The following is an 18,375-nucleotide window of genomic DNA, read 5'->3' as shown; positions in this document are numbered from 1 at the left end:
GAAATCTACATTGTATGCCAGGTGCAGGCCAGACCTACTTCTGTCATGTCCATCTATTGGAGAGGGAGGCTGTAATGCTGGTCCCAGCAGGGGGCTTAGAAAACAGTAGACTGTTTCCCCATGAAGGTCCAATTGAGCTCTTCATCAGTCCTTCCATTTTTTAACACGTTTGTCCAGAGAAGGGCTACAGCCAAGCAAGCAATGGCTCGACAATTTTCTTTCCAGCCATCTCAACCATCGACAAAACCACATCTTCCAGGCTCATTCTGAGATCACTAAATTCAGATCTACAACCAGGTGAAAAGGCACAAACCACAACTGAACATAGCTTAAGCCTGTAAGACCCAAGCACAGGATATAGGAGCAGGCAGCACAGGTCTCCGAAAGCTAAGGTGACATGTTTTTAGTCAATATGAGCTCTTCTGTATTTTTAAGATAAAAAAACATCACATCACTTTCCCTGTATTTAAACTAGCTAAAGTTTCTTTTCCCCTTCAATACAAATAAATCAGAAGAATCAGTTATTTCATTTGATAACCATCACAATATGAGGATTATGAAACACATACTGTAAGCAGAGGCCACGTGTAAAAAATGAAAAGTCCTTAAAAGACCTAATTCAAAATCAGCAGCAGCCTGGATGCTAAGGAACAGGCTATTTTAGGGGGAATTTCAAATATGGCTCCATTTAAATATATGTTTCAGCCTGAAGGTTATCACGGAAGATCAAGAGGTTGCAGTCACTGATGGGAGAAAGTAGCCTTTTGACATTCGAAAAACTTAAATAATCACAAGGAAGACTCTCGCAGTTTATGTCTCCTTCCATAAACCCGACTGATAGCTGTACTGATTTGTGTAGGTTTTGTGCAAACAGGGCTTGAATCTCTGTATTGGGAAAAAAAAGGGGTATCTGCCCAGTTTATTTCAAAAACATATCGAGATTTGTGTCCTTAAGGGGCTTTTGTGATTACTTAACAGTACCAAGATCAACAGTAATGTCTCTAGAAACATATCTAGGAAACTGGAACACACTTGTAAAGATTTGGTTTGGACATAAGCATCTTATCAATGAGTCAACTACAAATTCGGTTAACAAGAGAAATACACCTCCTCTGCCTTTATTCTCCTTTTGTAAACCTTCTCTGCCTGTCTTCTAACTGGGCAAAAGCTGATGACATGAGAACAAAATGAGAAAGGGGAAATCCTTTGGCAGCATAATCATATTTTATATACACACCATGACACATGACCTACTGCAATTTCATTGTCCCTATCTTTAGATGCAAGTCCCATGACGGGAGTGAACCTCAGCTTCAAGCTGCTCCTAAACGAGAAACTTCACAGCCAAAGGTTTTGTGATCCAGATAGGCTCAACAATTACAAGAAATTCACAATAAAGTGCTTAGCAGAAAGGAAGCACTTTTATACCAAAAAAGTGCTGCGTTTGCTCTACATCTGATGCTACCCTGTACATTTCACTGAAAACATGACTGAAAATAAAGCTTGAAAAGTCCCCCTTTTGCTACAAACGCATACGTTTCTTCACTGCCTGTATTTTAGGGTATGAGCGAGGCACATTAAAACTCAATAACAGGAAAAAAGGGATTATAAGAAACATTCAAGTCTTTCATAGAAAATTAAGAAGAAAAAAAACCCTCAACATCCATTTCATTCAGAAAGTCACATTTTTGCTGGTCACAGGATGGAGCCCACATTGTGATAACACACCACACAATTTGAAAGGAATGTGCCAACAGGAAGTGGAAAATGCCATCAGAGACCCAGTAGCCAGATGTAGCTGCTGATTAGAATACAGGATCTACACTGACTACTGAGCACCTCATGAGCATTGCTGTTCTACATCTTAAACCACGTTTGGGGTCCTTCACTTCAATCTAAAAAAAAAAAAAGAGAGAAAAGGCATATTAAAATGGCTTATAAAAACAACACAACCACAATTGATCGAACCTTCCCAAGAACTACAGCTCAGCAGTGGAGATCTTCTGAATCTCTCAAGTGACAAGCATTTTAAAGCCTCTCATTAGGAGTTACACACTTTTTACAGTCTTTACAGTCTTTTTTAGACTTTTACAGTCTAAACCCAAAAGCCTCCTGACAGGCGCTTCTACCTGACTAGATTATTTATTACCGCACTTTCATGTCATTTGTAATATTTAGGTCACCACCAGTGATTCTCTGGAGCAAAGAGTGCAATTGTGCAAAGAGCTGAATGAGTCACTATGGGCTGGCAGGTTCAGTGCAAAGAGCAGGTTACATTCATTCCTAATGCTTTAGTTCTTAATGTGCTCTTTCCAACGCAAGATGACTACCTTCAAAAGCCTGTTAGTGCTGTAACGACTCTACAGAGAACATCAGTGTTAGCTGGTGTATTTTAACGTCTCCCTTGGGGTGGATGTGTACAACTGGCATGGTAAAGGTCCAATCCGAGGGTCACTAGAAATGCCAAATGCCAGACAGGAGAATAAAAGGCCAGACGGAGTCCACCAGCAGCCCTTCTCAGCTCAGACTGTCCAAGCTTGAAAATTGATTCTTTTGCCAGTCCAATCAAATTAATAGTAAGCAATTCAACATACAAGAGCAGAACAAACCATTCTGGTTAATTGTTTAGTGAAACACACCCAAGAGAGCAAAACTACAAAAAAAAAACCCAAAATAAAACAAAATCTGAAAACAGTTACACTACAAAAAAGACTTTCTGTATATAGACTAAAATGAGAATGAAATTGTTGAATGTGTCCTGGCCTTTAGGAGCAGAAGGACTTCTACAAAAGACATCGGTAAGGGTCGTGGCGTCTGCTGACTGATGTAATTACCTGGGGAAGGGGGTCCTTCATACTGTGTGGTCCCTTGTAACCATTCCAGAGCTGCATACCTGAGGCCTTGTGACTGTATTGATGAGACGCGCTCGGACCAGCTGATGGTCACTTGACTCGCATTTTTTCTATTATGGGAGCTGCTCCCACTCACTCTGCCTCCGAGAGCCTTGCCAATACCTGTGGAGGGGTCCTGCTGAGGAGAACTAGGTCTCAGCAGGCCCGCTGAGGGACTGGTCAGGAATGACGTATGCAGCCCGCCTTTGACAAAAAGCATCGGGCAGAATGACAGAGAGGAGAAAAGGGCAAAGCTCCTGCAAGATTTACTGTAAGTGGCTGCATGTGTTTTGTGCTCGCTAGGTACAGACTGACTGGGAGCAAAGACAAAAAACAAACAGTTATGAGGCTGTCAGAGGACAAAACTGTGTTCAGAAACACCAGAGCTGGTTTTAATAACCTGCACAATAAAGCACCAGCATGCTTATAATATTTCTTGCTGTTTTGCATCATTGCTTCATGGCTCAATCTTTCTTGAATTCAAAGCTTAAAAGAATATAATGAGAGGTTTATGGCTATGGTAAAATCTACCGTAAGTCATTTAATCAAAAGCAAATTCGAAAGATTAGGGTTCGAGCTGGGCTTCAACTGCTGCAGCACAATTACTTACAAGAGGATCAGTGTTTCACAGCTTGCTGCAAGCACAGAGCACATGGAGACTTAATAATGTGCTTGGCCTAACACACCTTGAGCCACAGGCAAAGCAGCAGTTCTTACATTTGCACATAAATCAGAAAATAACTGAAAAGAGCTCCATGCCATGATTATGCCACAAATCCCCTTTGGAAAAGCTTTGAGGAACACAAATGTCTTTATTTAGCATGAAGTAGGGGCTCTGGTCACCCAGGCCTTTGGCAATGTATTCAGAATATGAACCCCCAGGAGGTGCTCGAGCTCTGTCTTTAAACGAACGGGCTGTAAAAATGTCACATTCCTTTCATTGCCTTCAGTGCGAGATACACTTCCACCCGCAAGTTTTCGAGATGCCAGTACATGAAAGGGAAGCATTTTCATCTGTGGACAGTACATACACATTTGTGCTACATCTGCAATGGAAAATCAGAAATCAGGCTACTAATTCATTCTTGATGTTTCATGTGTTTTTAAATGCAAAACACAGGGAGTACCATGAGAATATTCGTTTCTTAAACAATAACTAAAATAGGTGGTCAAACAGTAAATGGACTCCTCTTTTAAGGAGTCATATTTTAATTTTAAAAAAGTAGATTTGTGAGATCAAATGGTTGAATTTGTTGAATGGTACTTCATAAGTAAATGCAATTGATACTTTTGAGAATATTCATTACAAAAGCTGTAAGTAAATGGAAACATTTAAATCCTGGATTCTCTATATGACTTCCTTTTTGTTACCAGGGGTGGCTACACATGCAGAAAACAAACAAAAATACGGTTAACTTGCTCACCTTGGAAAACACCTGGAATGGAAAAGAGGAAAAGGAGGTTTGATGTCTTCCAAGCTGGTGTGAGCAGTTTGGGGACCTATAAAGAAAACATGAATAGATGGGTTTTAAAATGAGCCAACATAAAACATGATACACACTGTCAGAAAGTAACCATACTCACTTGAAGCAGTATACAACAAAGGGGCTTAAGAGACATGAGCTCTAATAAAAGCATAATATTGTCTAGAATACTACAGTCGGCAAAAAGCAGTCAAAAGATTAAACCATGCTAAACTTTCCACAGCACTTACTGTACATCACATGGTTTATCACATCAAGCTTTATTGAATTAAATCTTTTAACTAGCTTCACATTGAAAGCATGAAAATGAAAATGCCAAGCAAAGGCAGCCTTTTCAGAAATACAGGATGGTTACAAATTAAATAACCAGCATACAGGACATACTGTACTATTAACCTGGTTTTTAATCCCACATAGTTTCGCAATTGATTAGAAAGCAACCTACTTCATCTTTCATGTGCCGCAGTGTTCCAGAGCCAAGTTCCAGGCTCTGCTCTTTGCTATGTGGCAGAGAAGATCAAATACTCAAACAGCACAATGGCCTTGAGACTGAACGCTAATGAACGTAGGGGAAAAAAAATGTGTACCTACAGCAAAAGAAACCAAGTCAGCAATGCTGAGTAAGACTTGACAAATGATAAAATCTTCAGGCTGACCTTCTAAACTGTATCTTATCTGCATTTTTCTGAACTTATAGGACGTAATTGTTCCGGGTGCAACAATTGTGAGAGAAAGATTGCCAGTCTCCTAGCATGAGCTAGCAGGAATGCGTTTGAACATACTGTATATAGCCCTGCCATACTAAAAGAAATGTCTTTGATGTATGCGACACAGTCCCAAGCATAAAAGGGAGCAGAAATAAAAATCATGCAGGTTCTGTTAGCTTGGCCTTTTCTTCAGATTCACACAGACAAGGCTGATATTGTCAGCTCTGTCACCAATTAGCTATGAGAAAACTGGCTGATTCCACTTTGCAGTTTGGAGGGTGCTCGATTTAACAGAGTGGAGCTTGAAATGTGTTTTACTGTGAAGGCGATCCCCTTTTGATTTATCGATACTGCTAAAGGGACAGGGCCATATCACTTTAGAGCTGGCTCTCTGAAAGCAGAGGTGGAGAAGCCTCCGGTTTCAACCGAGACAGTGAAAGGCCAGGCAGATGTGTCATCCAGAAAGTGGATTATGCGTCAGAATCTGCCACTCCTTAGCGCACTCCTCTTTTTCAATCGCGCGGCGCATCAGGGAGAAAGTGGGGCTGTTGAAAGCCAGTCCGCAGGATTTTCACACCTACAGAGACTCCTTCAACAACCGGCATTTAGAAGGACAGGCTTTCGAAAAACCTGGCATGAGAGAAAGAGGAGGTTCTGGGACTTGGAAGGATTTCCCTCTCTTACTGCCAACTGTGTCAAGTCTTCCATTGCCGCTCAGTGTAATTCTTAATAAACTTAATGAATTCTTGCGTCTGTATTTAGGGAAACCACTTTATCACTGAAGAGCACCTCCCCCCTGAGTGTCACGTGGCATTCCACATAGGCAGTACCACAACACGGGTGATAATGAGGAAATACTTCACGAGTTGAAATAAGGGGGACCATTTAGGGAGGCCACAGCAGGATTTAGCAAGGACAACTGGATTGCACTACAAGAAGAACAATGCCACAGGCTCATTCATCACCCAAGGCAGGACCTCAGTTTAATGTCTCATCCAAAGGACAGCACCTCCTACAAAACGGCGGCACAGGTTAGGAAATTCTGATCCACAGGGAAGAGCTCTACCAACTCTGGACAGTTGACCAATACCACTTAAGAGTTCACTCCTGGCTTCCCATAGGTTTCCTGTCCCTGCACTAATCCTGCCCAATGTAGCTGAGCTTCTGAGATCTGACAAGTTCAGGCTACAATGTGATCAGGTAGATTTAAAATTTCACTTACTGTGAAATAGGCATTATTTCAAGTGTTTTCAGAACTAAGAGAAGTTAGTTCTGAAGAAGTACCTATTACTGCCCCCTCAGTAAAGCAATGTAGGTATTGACTCAAACCTTTCAGATCATACTGAATATTGATTGCAATGTAGACCTACTATACATGCTGGTATCTTGAACTGGGAATAATGAAGACTAATACAGGCACCACTTAACACATTAACCATGGAATAGTTATTTTAATTAATTTTACACATAAAATATACACATAGGAGACTAAATTAATAAATATACTTCAGACGTGGACATGCTCTGTGGATAAAATATTCCCTTAAAAACCGCTGGTATTCCAAACTATTTCTGGAAACGCATGCCAATTGCAATGATGGTTACAGGGTTGCTAAGAGAGAGGTCTGTGCATTTAAGACTCGACACTTCTTTCTATTCTTATTTTAACCATGTCAATTTAAGAGAATAACAAAGAATACAAATGAGAAAGATGCCAGGGTATCGGCTTCAACAACATGGCTGGGCGGCTTGTTCCAGACTCCCACAACCCTTTGTGTAAAGCAGTTCCCTCTGATGTCCATTTTAAATGTAGTACCATGCAGTTGGCAAAATGTCCTCTGGTGTAAGTTTCACTGCTCATTCTGAAGATAGAGATCAAAATTAGAAACTGGCACGCTCTAAGCATGATGGGAACTAGCGAAAGTGAGGGGGTACTGTGACCATAGAGCCCTGCTTTTGGCTTTGTTTGCAGTGCATCTCCCGCAGTTCGAAGTTCACGATTTTACAGTTGATGTGGGTTTCCTCCAAGCTGCCTCAAAGATGACTGGGCTGACCACATCCACATTCTGAAACATTTTTGTAGAACCCCTAACCAAATTTATGTCAAAGTGGTCGCCCCGGCAGGAACTGAATCATTTACGCTGCCCTGGACTCTGCCTAATGCAGCACTTCAGATAAAACTACTAGGGAATCCTCTGGCCAAACGCAGGGGCGTTTGGGATGACTCACCCTCCGCCTGTGGGAGGGCAAATGAACACCCTACGCTGCAGGTAAAAATGTGGCTTCAGAGGAGATGACCAGCAGAGGAAAGAAAAAAATTAACTTTGGTTGTGGTCAGTAAGGGAGGGGGTGGGGCAGGCTGAAGGACTGACCTTCATCACTGGTCACTTCCAGGTCAGCTTTTATGTTTCCAAACAACTCATATGACCAACAGACTTTAAATATCCATTAAACAGCCCAAATAAATTATTGGAACAGATAGGGCTTGTAAGACAATCTCACAATAATCAGAAAACAAAGCATTAGTGTTACAATTCTGGTTTTAACTCTAGGGACAAAGTCCATTTCTACATGACTCTGACGACTTAACACCTGAAGTATATAAAAGGGTTTACCTTTTAAACTTAATGGCTTTCACGTCAGTTACAGTACATCTCCCCAACCGCCTCTTATGTGGTAGATAAAGGGCAGCAGTACCTCTTGTATTCTACCATTTCAGTTTCTTAAAATAATGAAAATGTGAGCAAATCTCAAAGACGTACACTATGTGGGACAAATGTTAAATAAGGATAACGTGCATTGTATTCTATGTATCCTTTAAAAGGAAAAGCATGACTAATTTGACAACAACTTGAGTCTTTTACCTCTAGGATAGTTAATGTTCATATGATGGTATATATTTGATCAGGTCCCTTCCTCTGGCCTTCCAATACTCCAAACATTTAGGGGTGGGAGCCTAAAATTAATCTAGACATTCTGCAAACCTATCCTGAATATACACTAGGTTATGCTAGTAGGTAAAGTCAAAATTATACATACTGTATAAGCTGCAGATAGAACAGAGAGGAGACTTTATCAAATTTATTTTTCAGAAAACTACTTTGCTATTATGAAAGAATATTCACTCCCTCACTCTGGCACTTGACATATCCTTCTTTGAGAAGAGTTTTGGAAGCTCTTGTTCTAATTTGATATGAAATGCTTCTATCTGAGTGTCTTTAAACTGGTGGGTTTCCTATGCTGTGGGTGACAGTATTCCATCAACAGGATTAGGTCCATGTGTCTCACACTCTGGGACTTGCTGACATGTAAATCTTCCATGTCCCAGCAGTAAGACCACAGCTACGTATTTTAAATAAGTTTTGAGGATTTTAAATAAGTGTATTAGGTCTCCACATAGTACTCTCTGCTGAAGACTTAAAACAATGCACTACATTGACTGGCTGAACTCCTCAAAGCGGATATCACTGTTAACCTCACCTTTTCATCTCTATGTGTAGACTGCTTTTAAAAATGATTCTCGGCGTGTCTGATCAGAATATAATATTTGGTCATAGAGCTCAGTGGTTTTGACCAAAAATGTACCGTACATTTTGGCATTCTGTCTTAATGTTGTGCAGTAACTTCATCCATCCAGATGCAAAAACTATTGTTCTGATATTGTTCTATTAAGGTATGTTGCAAATTTTTCCTAAACCATGTAACTTTTGGAATAGTTTTGACCCTTTATTAAAGCGCTTTTAAACGATGTAATTACGTATTGTATGCCGTGTATGTTTACCAAATCATGAAATGTATTTTAGAAAAATGATTGGGAAGGAGAATACTTTTTTCTTTGTGTCTTTTTACCCAAGCATCCCAAATTTCTGCACTTTCCAAACAACTTCAATGGAATATCTTTTACCTTGTGATCAAGAGCGTAAGAACGTTATAAGAAAAGGGAGTCTGGCTCTTTAGACTTTGCCATTTTTCTACTAAGTAAGCAATCCTATTGCACTGTCAAGCTTAATTTGCAGGGATCCTGGTGTATCAGTCCTCTACAGCTGAGCCTGGCTATTAAATTCCATGCATTGAAGTCACTTTCTCTGCTTAAGAAAAAGCAATGATTTCTGTTATCTGTGCACAATTTCTATATTGATGGAAATTGCATATTATATATATAAATAAATTCAATTTACATTCAACAATATATAAATACCTTCTATTTATTTCCTTTATAAAATACTTGAAAACTCAAAAACAATTGCTCTTAAGGATCTAATAAACTAAACTTGAATTGTGCAGGTTTAATGAAGAAACATGAAATCTACTGGCTACAGTATAATGTTTAGTAGGTATGGGAAGTGCCTCTTTGTAATGCTGTCTCACATGGATCAAAATCTCTTCCTTGTGTTAGACCAGTGATGAATCTTCCTCTCCCTCTAGTTCCTCTTCATATCTCTTCTTTGTGCAAGACAGCAACATGCTATTTTCAGTTATACTTGTCAGCAGAAGCTTTCTAGGAGCAGCTGTGTCTCAGACAGGAATGCCTACTGTTATATCTATGTACATATGAACAGTCGAGACAGGGCTTCTCAACCAATGCAAATTTAGCTGGGTGTGTGATTGGAGTTGATAAAATTGACTTCATCAAGACATTTCTGTACCTTTCACCAAACGCAACCAGCACACAATCAGCAAAGTGAAAGTTGGGGCTTTAACAAACTTATATTCCATAGACATTACAATAATTTTTATACTGCATTAAGCAACTTGCGATCCACATTGAACATAAAATAAATCTTAAGCTAGAAATAAGGTTTAACGCAACACGGGCCTCTTTATCAATTATAGTATTTCTGTCCCAGATTTTTCTGACTTATCTAAAATGCTGAAGGTCTTGGAAAACACTCTTTGAAATAGTAGTTATGTACTGTACCATAAAATAAAGTCAAGGTTATCGGGCACATTACAGAAGATGGTTTCATTTTTCAAACAATCAAAGCGCCATGCATAAATTACAATGTGAAGATAAAATTATTTCAAACTACAATTCTGGTTAAAAACACCAAAACCTGACTTATAAACCTCCAAATTATTTGAATATCTAGTGATTTATTATACCTTTTGAATTCCCCCTTCCTTTCTTGTATTAAAATAGGTTTGCAAGAATTTTGTCAAAATGCAACCGTTAAACTGCTACCAGGGGAATAAGGTGGCTGTGCTGGAGACCAAACGCTGGGGGAAATTTCCATTAAACCTTATACTTCCCTGTTTCTCTGTGATGTTAAACAGATGCAGGACAAGCAGATGTAATGTGCTAGATATTGTAGCTAACAGCTGAGCTAGTATGAAAAACACACATTGCCTGCAAGCCAAGCTGCAGTATTTGGACATTTTGAAATATTATCAAAATGAATAATTTCAATAAAAACAGCACTGCCTGTGCCTGGCATTTAGGAAAATGAAATGTTAGAAACAGTAGCAAAAACTAAAAGCTTTAATTTCCAATTTTACTTGAGAAAGTAAAATTATCTCCATGATATAAACACTAAAGTTGCTACATTCACTTTAACCTAATTAGCTCTGAAATGAGACATTCGAACAGCACTACAGTGATACTTTACCTATCACTCATTTGTAGTTTTCCTAATATCTCTCCTGAGATAATCCCTCATTGATTGTTTTGCACAAGATTATTCCAACCAGAAAGAGCAATATGGGCTCTGATAAACCTATTGCCTTTGAACACTACATGTGTAAAGCAAGCATAAGGAAAAACACACCATCAATGGACATGGTAACAAGCAGCAGCTGGGAGTACACGTTTAAATACATTAACACGTGAATATAATTTATATTCACGTACTCTATCTCATGTTAGTCCACTCCTAACAAACACACTTTCACACTTATGTCTGGAATGCACCTCCAAGTGTTATTGTAATTAGAGAGAGGCTGAGAACAGAAAAAATTAGACCTCTTTGTATTTTTCTGAAATTATCTGTGAATATTTAAGAGTCTAGCAAGACACAGCTTAAGTATGGAAAAGATTAAATGTATTAGTTTATTCGACATTTGCAAGTACACAGTATATATATGTACATTACCTAACTCTCATTTAGATAGCCTAAGGGGAATTCATCAGTGGAGTTCATGGAACTCCACTTAAAACCAACAAGAGGAGACAGTTCTTTGCACAAATGGTTGTGGGAGTGTGGAACAAGCTAGCCAGCAATATTGTTGAAGACCCATAGCTTGGCTTCTTTCAAAAAATGACTGGATTAGATCCTCTAATCAAGTAACAATTAGCTACCAAATGACTAGTTAGACTCAATAGTCTCCTCTCGTTTGTAACTATTCTTATGCGATATTCTTAGCTGGTTAGAAACTGTTCTTTTGAACTGATCTTGAATTTTGAGGACCTAACCTGTTGCTGCTGGAAGAGATGTGTAAAATGTAATTTGGAGTATGTGAAATCACAACTGAGTTAGACTTGAATATCTTAATTAACTGAGCACACCCAAAAAGGCAGCAGTTAACATTAAACTTTGAAGTAAACCTTCAAACTACTAGCAAACTGAGGGCTTGTTCTAAGGGCAAAATTGGGATCAAAGGTAGCTTCAGCCTTGGTGGGAAACTGGATGAAGGCTGACACAGAAGCAGTACAGACAGGCCCCAGAATCCCCTTCACTCCCCATTGATTGTGAAACAACTATGACAATAGCTCACGACCAAAAAACAAAGCCGTTCATTTATCTGGTAATGCACTTATTATTAGAATAACTGATGAAATGTAAACCTGGTGACCCTTCTACACTTATGACCTATTATATACTAATAGCAATTTGTTCATATTGTCCGGGTTTGGATGCCTTCTGGTAATGATGGTAGGTTTAATAAATGACCTCCTGTCCTCAGTATTAGCAAGACATAGCTTACTGACAAAGGCATGCTCAGCACACGCTCTCTACACAGATCCTCCTCACTGCTCACTCAGGAGAACACGTGAAAACGATACAAATATTTCAAACTTATCAGGCATGTCCATCAGTGCTTCTGTATTTTCAGGAACACATCGGAGGAAAAAAAAAACTGAGTATTCACCTGTATGTGCTAAGCTGTAATATTATGTAAGCCCAAAATGCCATTATTTGCTTTTCCTTAAATGAAATTAGCCCAAAGAGATCCAATTCTCTTATAGGGCAAACCATTTCAAACACTGCATTGTGATACATTTGTACAGTTCATATGGACGAATACATATGTTTAATCAGGAATAAGCAAAATGTGAATCATGTGCTGAAACTACTGAATCACACTGTTAATCCAGGCAGTTGCATTTCTCTTTTTTTTTTTTACGCCTACTGATGATAAACTGCAACGTAACGAGGTTTCGTAACGAGAGGCTTGGCACTCAAAGGAAAATGTCTTAACTCTGTTAGCCTAAGGAGGTGTGACAGGACAGACTACCACTGCGTCGTGGCACAGAAAGAATGCCACACCTTCTCTAGAATGGAGTCATGTGGCAGGACGAGCCGCAATCCGCCAGGTTTGGCGGGAACTCTGGTCGCAATGGCCGAGCTTATCTTGACCCAGCCCCTGTACACCACATTCATTCCCTTTTCTTCCTGCTCCTCCGTTGATAGAAACAGGTAGCCTTGAAGCCTAATTTTAGAGCAGTCATTGTTCAGACCAGTTTCCGACAGCTATATATAAAGGGCAATAAAACAATTAGGTTGGCATGCGTGACAGTTTAATGGCTGGCCTGATTCTTTTAAGACACTCCCTCACGCTGGCTGGCTCATTCATCAGTGTGAGCAGAAACACTTTGCATGCTGGGAGGTATTTCCTACCGAGCAACGATCGCTCTACTTTTAACTTTTTCAAAGTCCAAATGGACGGATGTGCTATATATACACACACACACACTCGGCATTGATACTGTACTTTGTATGGAAAAGGTTGTACACAGCACTTTACCACACCAATTTCATTATTCATTTTTACAGTACATCAAATATTTATGATTGGTGAAATGGGTAAGGAGCAATTATCTCTTTTTGAACATACGGCAGATGTACATTTGATAAATCATGCAGCACACAATCCGCACACAAGCCTGAAAACAAACTACATTCAGTATTTTTATAATCCTCTTAATTTACTACTATTCATTAATTATCCAATGGCCAAACAAAACAAAGTACAATATTGTCTATTAATAGATATTTTTAGATTCACAAGCCTAACCCCTTGGTTTGTATCGGTCAATGGCATCCCTTTTTCTGTATGCTGTTTCACAGGTTTCAGTGTTTCCTCGTGAGATCTGAGACCACATCAGGTGACATCGTTAGGGGGACCCACTTGTTTATACAGTACGTGCTGACGTCCATTTACTGAAGAGTCATAAGTGCTGCAGCTGGCCTAATTTATACTATTTTTATGCACTCTATTTGGCCAGTGACTAAGCTCCTAAAAAAACGAGGAAAAAAAAAAGAAAACAGATGCAGCCCAGATCGACATGACTTTACCACTCGACACTGATTCATCCCCCTGGTCAGTCCTTCTTAGCGGAGCTCTGGTACATGAATGACATCTGGCTGCTGTCACAGTGCTGGAAACTAGGTGATTCATCCTTGTTGGCAAGACGCAACAGGGTGATGGACCAAGACATGTGTCTGCTACTCTACTAGCCAGCCAATTGCAGAACACCACGAGCCACCATGGTGCAAAAGCAACTTATTTGAACATTAATAATTAATCTCACTGAAGCTTTTATCCAAAGCAACGTACATTAGTACACATTGATACAGCTGAGCACGTTGCTGGAGCAATGCAAGCGAAGTATCTTGATCAGGAGTACGAAACCAGTGCTTCACCTGGGTATTGAACCCACTACCTTCCTGTTACTGGTCCAGAGACCCCAGACCACTCCCCCCCTGCTACTGTTGCAGCTGCACTGGACCTTGAGATATTTTTCCTTTGAAGAACTGATTCAGTGCCCTTTCCCGCAACTCACTGCTCAGACCACGGTCATTCAAAAACAGTTCATGTTTGGCAAGTTTCCGGAAAAAAAAACCCTACACACAGCGTTGACAGCTAGGCAGGCCAACTGAGAAACTTCCGCGTTCAGACGGAGGAGACTCTTCACGAGAAAGGGATAAATACCAGAGAAACCTGGTGGTACGTCTTCCAAATATTGACACCCTTTCTTTTTGTGAAGCGATTCAAGATAAGGGTAAACTGCACTGTAAAACGTTTCATTCATGATGTCACTTGTCATGTACCACTTTGTGTTTGGAGCAGAAATTACACACAAAAGTATAAATCATGAATGAAAGTCAGCTGAACACCCATGACAATTTATGCCAGTCCCTCGCGTGCTGCTTTGCATAATTTGTACTTTTAACTGAAATAATTTACTGCAGCTATAAGGTTTTTTTTAGCCTCCCCCACACACTCCCCTACCCCAACAGTTTCCAAGTTTTAGTCAGTTATCGGGAATCTGCAAACAATTTTACAATTTTAACATGCAACAGATGATATCCATTAGTAGCCAATGCCCTTTTTTTACTTACTCAGTCTGGGTGAAAGGAGTATTTCCTGATGGCTGAGTGCTGCTTGCTGTGAGAGGCAAGCAGTTCCCTCTTCCCCTGCTACACATATCAGAATTACACTTTTCCCTTTTTCTCAGGAGCAGAGCCATTCATTTGAGACCCGGTCTCAGGAGAAGGATATAACTGCTGACAGCGTTTCAATTTTCTGCTGTAAAACAAATAAATAAAAAAAATCAGTCCACACAACTTTCTGGCAGAGGCTTTTAGCTGCATTCTTCTTAGTTTAATCAGTAAACAGCCTTAAAGTGACAGTTACTATACCAGCTCTGTGCTCCGGCGCTCATTAATCCAACAAAACCAAGGTGATTACGAAGCTGAATTCATTTCCTGCTGTGCTGGTAGTGGCCAAGCCTGCTGATAGCGCTGTTATCACATGTCACTGAGTGGGGATCGTCTCGCCCGGCGGTTCTGACTGAGCTACGAGAACTAAGAGCTGTAGGCAAGTCACACATGGGAGGCAGATACCAGGAGTTCTTATAGAGGACCGCCAAGGGGCTGACCGGTTCCACAGCAGCCTATCACAGGAGAAGGCAGTGTCCTGTTACAGACTTCTGAATTGAGAGGTTAGAGAAAGGACATCCATTCAAAAAAAAAGAGAAAAAATGAGCAGCACTCATGAAAACGCCTAGGCTGTGCCTTCAGTCTTTAAAAGCAGGAAACTCCCCTGCCTAAGACTGAAGAATCGACTGCGACTCTAAATAAGGGAATTGTCTGGTACGTTCAGAGACGGTCCCCCACACTGAGAATGTATCCTGAAGAGAGATTCCAATTTCCAACAATGCAACTCTATTTTCTGTGTGTGTCAACATATAGATCCACACACTGGTATGCTCCGTCCCATTTATTCTTAAAAGAATAAGTTATTTTCGACTAATTTCACATTTGTGGAAAAAAAACTGAGATGAAATAAGCTCCGAAATCGTTTTGCCAAATCAGAGAAACAGACGTGTCTCTTGCCAATTCAGACTTTTCTTTAAACCATTTGACATCGTTTGGAGTTTGCAGTAAAAGGAACTACAGTTTACTGTACGTGTATGAATGCACATGTACAGTATGAATGGCTGGAATAATGCCCGATCCATTCATGGATCAAGTTAAATAAAATTACTTCATATACAGATGGTAAACTGAAAGGTTAAGTCACAATTTCAGAAAAATCCTCTTTTTTACAAAAATTCTATGTTTCTCTTTTAAACTGGGATTTTTCAACCAGAATAATATTGAAACATTTCTAATAAATTCTAATCTTAAATGGAAAAAAAAGAAATATTACTCATTCATAAAAAATCATTGACCCTCTTTTTTTAAGTGGAATATATGGAATTTTTAGTTAAAAAGTAAAGACAATAATTGAAGTTGAATAGTTATAAAATCATATTTTGATAGATCCATGTATACCTATGTAATGCATTTAAAAAAAACACAAGCAAAAAATCCTACTCTTATATCCTATAATCCTGATCTTTTTCATCCCTGTAAACAATAGTATAATGGCTTGATTTTATCATCTGTATTGACATCTTCTCCTTTATTTATAAATATTACAAGAAAACAAGCTAATTATTTCATACAAATAAAACTAAATTCTGTACTTAAATACAGAAAATTAAACATGGCAAATTAACCGATGAGGTGGAGGCTTGAAAGTCTAAAGTAATCGTTATTTTATAACCTGAGGAGAAAGCCCTTTTGTTAGCAGATAGTTCTATTTAAATTCGATTTTTAAAAACAACTGCCTAGGTAAGAGTGTGATACCACCTTCATTAACCCATGAAAACCTACATTTAATATAAAAAAGAAGTTTCTATAAAAAAGGCAAATCATCAATTATGGAATTCCCCTGTTCCATCAGACCAATGTTGCAATATTAATGCAACAAATCCACAGGCATAGTTAGATGTAACCAATGCCTTACTGTTTTGTCTGTATAGTTAATTGACACTTCTGTGTCTTGGAAAAAGTACCTTATTTCACATCTTGTCTCAGTAATCTGACACCCATATATAATTTTCAGGACCTTTAAACCTTAAGCTTCACCTGTTTTTGTTTCAGCAGCTACCAGTCCAAAAGACCGAAACTTCTCTTGCGTGACTAATCCTAAAAGTGTGTAACTTTAAGAGCAAACTGACTCATCCCGAACATACCATTTACAAAGCAACTAAACTTTAATATAACTATTGGTGTTTGTTCTTCAGTCTCGTTCTATAGCTTTCAGTAACACAGTTCTTTTACTTGTCTGCATTTGAATAAGAGAGACACCCGACAGACAGAAAACCGCATGCTATATTTTCAAAATTTTCAAATGTGAAAAATCAAATGATACAGACTAGTAGATCTCTGAAAGGAGAGGGAACTTCTGATGCATACATGTGCTTTCTAATGATTCACCCATTTTTCCTAAATAATCTGCATTTTCCTTGAGTAATTCTATATAAAAAATTACAGAATATGTTCTTTCCTGTGAAACGTAAATCACTAAGCAAAATAGATTTTATCGAATATAAAATATGACTTCTAAATTTCTCTCAAGCTGCTGCATAAGGTAAATGTCACAAGCAAAATTTCAGGCATATGCAACATTTTGAAGTTGTATTACAATACTTAATTATTTTCTACTTCTAAATAAAATAATACTACAGTTTTTTAATGCTGATGTTTAAGTTTTTTAATAACTTTACATTTAATTGTGAGTGTTCTATACATATAGAACATAAAAATCCTGATGAATCTTAAAAATCCAGGTTCTTCTTCATCTTAAAAAATGGGTACAAATTTATTTTTTTATCCAATTTATTGTCTTAATCACTGAAAGTTTTAGTATGATAGTATTTTCTGTTGGGATTAATATCATGCATAATTCTTTCTAGAAATAAAGAATAACTGTTCTTCAAAATCGAAACATTTCTGGGAAAGTATAAAAACAAGTAGGAAACTAAGGACTTTATCAATCTTTTCTTCTATATAATCCATTTTTTCCATGTTTTTCCCATCTACAAATGTAAGTTGTTTATACAGGTCACCAGACTATAAATGAAAAGAATTAAACATTTAAAAAAAATAAATATAAAAAATAAGAAATATGATACAGAAAAGTCACCAGAATACATAGACTATTAGTAACACAGGGGGACATATCTACCAGTACCTAATTATGTTCCTATAGAATATTGCAGATATTCAATTTAGAAAATACTGTATATGAATTTTAAAAAGTCTTCAAAAAATCATGTCTGCCTCATATACCATAAATTTAATGATTACTGTCATTTTCTACCATCTAGATCAAGTCACTGGACAGAGTAAATTACAGTATTGTACCAGACATGCTTTATATACTTTTGTTACATTATAAGATCATGTTTGCTGGCTATTGTAGTAACATTATTTATATTATAATAAATAATATTATAGTTTTTTTTTTTTACAAACATACCCTTTAGTTCAGAAAACATGTTTTCACCTTGCTTTAAAACTTCTGTTCACAAATCGGTGATGAGTCCTTCTAACCGATTCTGAATCAGAGTGATTACTTCCAGGGTGGCTGTGGTTCCTTCCCCAGGTAAGATGGATGCCGATTTGATGCCACACAATCCACAATAGCCCAGTCCTCAGCCGTTAAAAAAAAAATATATATATATATCCCTCTCCCTTCCCAGTCTTCAGCTGTAGTAACTTGTAAAAGAAGCTGGTTTGG

At 38.5% G+C, this 18,375-nt stretch overlaps 1 long non-coding RNA gene across 1 annotated transcript; it reads right to left on the bottom strand.

Moving 5' to 3' along the window:
- Window positions 1–3,698: 3,698 nt before the first annotated feature.
- Window positions 3,699–14,823, bottom strand: LOC107079408 (uncharacterized). The gene is made up of 3 exons (XR_001480378.2): window positions 14,643–14,823; window positions 4,316–4,391; window positions 3,699–3,937 (listed from the first exon to the last, which is right to left on the bottom strand). It is a non-coding gene; the product is annotated as an uncharacterized lncRNA (long non-coding RNA).
- Between the last annotated feature and the right edge of the window lie 3,552 nt (window positions 14,824–18,375).

The sequence above is a fragment of the Lepisosteus oculatus genome, chromosome 15, assembly GCF_040954835.1.
Source record: "Lepisosteus oculatus isolate fLepOcu1 chromosome 15, fLepOcu1.hap2, whole genome shotgun sequence".
Lineage (NCBI taxonomy): Eukaryota > Metazoa > Chordata > Actinopteri > Semionotiformes > Lepisosteidae > Lepisosteus > Lepisosteus oculatus.
Note: the sequence above shows the minus strand (reverse complement) of the source record. Positions and strands in the feature narration are given on the sequence as shown.